We start from the raw sequence: 6,000 nt of genomic DNA on the forward strand, positions 1-6,000 counted from the left end.
CCCCAGAAGCAACAATCGCGTTACCAGCAGCAACTCGAGTAGTACCAGCAGAGAAATTACCACAAAAGAACAAAAATTACAAACCCTAAACCCTTGACTCAGTTTTTTCACGCTCAAATTTCACCATTTATCCAGAAAACGGAATACACAAAGGGAAATTAGGCACATTGCAGTGAAATTTAAAACGCTAAAGACGCGAAATTGAAAAGGTTACTTAGGAGAATTTTGTAACGTGAAGCGAAAAAGGGTGCGAATTGGGGATATTTGAGAATGTTCTTCCACTTCTCTTCCCCAAATATTGTAGTCCATGCCCTATATCATGAAAATTGCCACCATGATGTATGTCTATAGTAAAATCCGAATCCCTATCACTACATTAAAAAAGGAGAAACAAAATCTCAATAAAACAACATCATCACAGCAATAACAATCAACAATAAAGAATAAACCAAATTCATCTTCAGTACAATTAATTTTGTTACGATGGGTAACCGGAGATTTATGGGCTGGACTTGTTAAGTTGGCCCAATCGTCTAGTGGAAGAAGCCTTTGAGCGGGTTCGTTCCTGAGAGCCTCCTTCCGACTTATGTATGAGAGAGAATGGGGGTGGTACCTGCAAAGACACTCCGGTGTTTAAGTCAGCAAGGGTCTAAGTAAGTTTTTAGGGTATGGGCTTCGAAATACCTGAGGGTTGTCAGTGTACTTATAGTGGTGAACCCATAACCACCGTTGGAGTGGTTCCTCCTTTTAAGGAGGATAACCGTCCCCTTATCTTAGGGAGGTTGAGTTTTGACTCCTGGAAGTGGGTTGAGAGATTTTAGGGGCGGTTACTTATTTGAATAAATGTTATCTGCCAGCTAATCCGACTCCCGACTTCCTTTAAGTGGGGTTTGCGTCGAGTCCGATCTCTTGGATGGAGGTCGGTTTGCGAGAGGAGGCCAATCTATGAATTGGGCCTTTTGTCTTATTTGGTCCTGGGCCTTAGTGTTGGACCAGGGTATGAACAGTGCTCCTACTTAAGTCCAAGCTCTTTCATGAGTTGGGCTCGAGTATATAGCTCGGAGTTGTAGCCGACGTGGTGAGGAACCGTCGTGATTCTTTAGAACCGACGTGATATTAAATTTTTCAAGCGTCGCGGCTAATCAAACGTCACGTCTAATCAAGCTATTTGATGCGTGAGCATCTTTCTTGTCTTTTTCTAGTGAATTTGCATTTAAATTATTAAGTTTAATCAAGAATTAATTATCTTTTAGCCACTATGGATGCTACTTTAAATTTCGTGCAATTTTGTGTATTTTAGGTAGCATTTGGCTGAATTTGATGGAAAGGAAGCTTGCACAAATGGAAGGAGCTCAAGAATTAAAGAAGATGATCAGCGAGGAGCGACGCGTGTGCGTACCTGACGCGTACGTGTGATTTGGAGCTGTCCATGGCGACGCGTGCACGTACTTGACGCGTACACGTGAAAAGCGAATTTGTGCAGCGACGCGTGCGCGTACCTGACGCGTACGCGTGACACGCAGAATAGACCATCGACGCGTACGCGTGACTGATGCGTACGCATGACATGTGCGACGTGCGGAGAAAGCAGAAAACGTTGGAGGAGATTTTTGGGCCCCATTTTGGCAGTCAAGTAAGGCACATCTCTCTGCCAAGTTAGGCACGGATGCAGTGAAACCAAGTGGTCCCCACGTTACAAGGCGTGGATTATTTAATTGATTCTGATTCAAATTTGAATTTGAAAATAGAAAAAGATATTATCTTAATTTTAGATATTAGATTTTAAATTAATTAGGATTAGATATAAAAGACAATTTTAATTATATACCAATTGACATTCTGTACTCTACAGTTTACGAGAATCCTAGTTTTCTTCTCTGAACCATGAGCAACTAAACCTCCATTGTTAAGGTTAGGAGCTCTGTCTATTGTATGAATTGATACTATTATTTTTTTTATTTTAATTCATGTTTTGATTTATATTTCAATAATTGTTTTCGTTCTTTATTTTAATTTGGATGGAACGGAAGTATGACCCATGTTCTAATTGAGTTCTTGTATAACTTGGAAAAGCTCTTTACTTGAACAACAGCTTGAAAACATGTTATCCTGAATTTCTAATTGTTTGTATTTAACGGGATACGTGACATATAATTCTCTTATTTTTGGATAATTAGTATTCTTGTGGCATATAAACTGGAATTTGATCATCACCCTCTAATTTGAATTAATTGACCAAGGAATTGACAGTTGATGAATTTTAGAGGAGACTAGGAAGGTCTAAGGAATTAGGGTCTAGTCATAAATAGTTTGCCATGAATTAAATCTTGCATGATTAAAATAGTTAATAAGAAAAGTCAATCAGGAAAATAGATAACTTTGAAACCTTAACTGTTTTCTCCCATATTTTATTTTTAACTTAATTACTTGCGTGCCTGCCTTCTAATATTTGGAAGTCACTTTTTAAACCTTTTGAATATCTCAAAACCATTTTCTGCTTGCCTAACTAAGTAAATCATTTAACCATTGTTGCTTTGTCTATCGATCATCGTGGGATCGACCTTCATTCACCTGAGGTATTACTTGGTACGACTCGATGCACTTGCCGGTTAGTCTGTGGTTAGAAATTCTGCACCACTTTTCTATCTCATTGTCGCATTGCCCCTACCCAACTTCACCCCAATTCTTGGGGTTTTCTAAAAAGTTATCAATTCATCAGCCATGCACTAGATTTTTCGACTTCTTTGAAGATTTTCTTTTTTTTTTTTCACATGACTGAGTCCTTCAGTGGGCAAAATAACAAACAGCAGTGGGTGTCTTTCCGGGCCATACAAGGCCGTAGAGTTTTTACCCTTTTTGATGAATCCTTCCATGATTTCAAAAACTTCTTTTTCAAAGTGCAAGCGGTAGAGGGTCGCCACCCCTTTTTCTTGGACAATAATTTTTCTCCTCGCTTTCCCCTGTACTGGCTAGAGGCCTCGCATTGTGAAAAATATAGTTTGGATGATTTGGATGAGGTGGAGGCGGCCATTGTGGGATTCTTCCGAGAAGTATGAGGGAGATCCCCTTATCTGGATACAAAAAAGTTTCTCCATGGGTCTCCGACCTTTGTGCAGGCCCAATTAGGTAGCGTTATATTTGTTTATTCTGTTTTCCAATCTGATGTTCGCCTGAGTTGTTTTCTTCGACTTGTGTGCTTGATTTTTTACTTCTTTAAACATTTTTGCAAAAATGGCGAAGAAAAATTCCCGGAAATCTTATCAGAGAGTCCAGGAGGCCAAGTCAAGGTCTCGCGCCAGGGTTGGTGGTGCTAGGGCTGCTGGCCCTCCTCCTCACAACTTGGGGACCCCCACCCGACCTATCATCATATCCTCTTCAGCCTCTTCTCTTCCATCCCCTCCTCCCCGATCTTCTCCTGAGCCAGAAAAGAAGAAGCGCAAGACTTTAGAGTCTAGCTCTTCTTTTGAGGGTGAGACCAAGTCTAATGCGCCTCAGTTCATTCAGAATTATATCTATCCTCATACTCGTATAAGTATAGACGATGCTTCCGTTCGAAACCACCTCAATCTTCTAGTTTAGGGGAGTGTTAGGGCGGCAGGGGTGTGCAGTAAGCTTCTGGATATTTTTGAGAAGACTCCCCTCAGCTCTTTGGGTTCATCCCTGAGGGTTGAGGAGCTAGATGGGAGGATTCACTTATATCAAAAAGGAAAATAGAGATTGAAGGAGGAGGTCGCCGAGTTGGAAGAGGAGAGGAATCGTCTCCGGGAGAGGGAGAAGAAGTTGATGGGCCAGTGTGCCATGGCAGAGGGTCTGAGGTAGAAGGCGGAGCAGAGCTACATGAGCTTGTTCGAGGACCTTGTGGAGGTGAAAAAGGATTTGGTGAGAGTTCGAAATGCCTATGTGGAGCTGAAGGACTCTATCGTCGAAGGGGCTAAGGAGGCGTGGAGGATCTTCAAAGAACAGGTCGGGGTCTCCCGGCCTGAATCTCTCTCCTTTGGATCCTGATAAGATCGTTGTTGACGGGGCCATTGTCTCTCTTCCCCGACCTGTTTCTGAATCCGAGTTGAAGACTCGGGGTTAAAGGATAATAGAATCCCCCTCAATCAGGAGATGCCCCGAGTTCTTCAAAAACTCCCGAGAAGGGTCCCGATCAACTCGCTTCGTCTTCCGTTGGTGCTACTCCGACTTCTCTTCCTGGTCCTGATGGTGCTCCGACTGCTCTTCCTAGCTGTAGTGATGATCTTCCTCTTGGTGGTGGTGACCTTCCTTCTTCCAATTAACTTATGATGGCTATATGGGGGCCCGGCCTGTGGGTCTCCCGTTTTTAAACAATTTTATATTTATTGTGGTGGTTGTTTCCTGACACTTCTTGGCCCTTTGTGGCCGTAAACAAAATTAAAAATACCCTTTTTTTGGATAAGGGTTTTAGGTTATGCTTACGTTGGCTTGCATGCTTTCTATTTAGGTTTTGAGAAAACTTTTTTAATCTTTTTCTTTGTCGAAAATCCTTTGCTTTGGAAAAACTTTTACCTAGGCCGGCTGTCCTTTGTCCAAGTTATTTTGAACTTTTTCTTAAAGACTTAGGGACAGTTTTTGCCTTTGGTTTTTGATGGATTTTCTTATCTCTTTTTGATATTCCTCGTACTCAATTTTTCCTTATTGAGTTTCCGTAACTTAGGTTATTTATGTGATGCATTTCATTTCTTCTTGGTTTTTCCGACTTATAAGTCGATTAATTTCTGAGTTCTTTCATGATCTACTTCTATAACCTCTTTACACCGACTTGTACCTCATCGTTTTATCCTGACGACCATCTAGGTCGATTCATGGGATTTTCACATTTTGTCGAGCTTAAGTCGGCGCATTTTGTAGATAAAGTGAAAACATGAAAAGGAATTTGTAAAGAGATATGGGAAAAAGATCTTTATTTATTTGCAAAGGGTACTTTTTTGCTACTAAGGGTTTTAACAATTTCGTTGCCCCTTAGTCCCCACTTTGATGCTTAAAAACCCCCTTCAGGAAAACCCTTTCTTTGGGAAAAAACCATGAAGTTGGAAAAAGAGTACAACAGGGAGTGGGGTTCGCTTTTAACTATAATACCTTTTCATATTACAAGCATGCCACGAACTAGGTAGCTAGGTGCCATTTAAGTCGGCCACTGATGAACGAATTTTTGACGGTTTAGAATTTCACTAATGAAATCTCGTTGTAAAGTATAGTTTCTAAACCAAACAATAATCCTTTCATACAAAAAGTTGTTTGTCACTAGTATAAACCCCTAAAATTTATAAACCGAAGTATTGGACCTCGGGTCGTTCTCCCTAGGAATTGTAATGAAGTGTCTTGTCATTGGTTGTGAGTTATATTTGGGGTTTTTAAGATTTTGGACAAGAAATATAAATGGCAAAGAAAATAAACTAACAACTAACAAAGTTCTTGGCAAGATATGAGAACTAGAAGTCCTATCCTAGTTATCCTCCTCAATTGTGATAACAAATTGTCCATTACTCCCACTTAGTTAACCTCTAACCATGAAGAAAAGTCAAGTGGATGAATCAATTTGATTCCTCAAGTCCTAATCAACTCCTAAAGGAAAGACTAGCTTTAGAGGCATTCAAATCAATTAGCAACTTCTAATCGTCAATCAACAAGGGAATTAGATAACTCAAGAGTCACTAATTACTCTACCTAGGCCAAGAGGAACAAAACCTACACTAAAATCTAACCAAGCATTTCATCAAACACTTGGAAGGCATAAAAGGAAAGCATAGTAAATTGATAACAAGAATAGAATCTAACAACAATTATTGAAATGAATTAACAACAACAATCAAGGAAATCACAATTATCATGAATTACCTCAAATTGCAATATTGAAAGAAAACAAAGGAACAACAATCTATCCAAAACAAAATGAAGAATTACAATTATTAAAGCACATAACTAGAAAGAGGAAGAGGAGAAGATTAAGTCTTGATAAAAGAGAAGTGAATTAAAGCA

This window comes from Arachis stenosperma, chromosome 6 (assembly GCF_014773155.1).
Source record: "Arachis stenosperma cultivar V10309 chromosome 6, arast.V10309.gnm1.PFL2, whole genome shotgun sequence".
Classification (NCBI taxonomy): domain Eukaryota; kingdom Viridiplantae; phylum Streptophyta; class Magnoliopsida; order Fabales; family Fabaceae; genus Arachis; species Arachis stenosperma.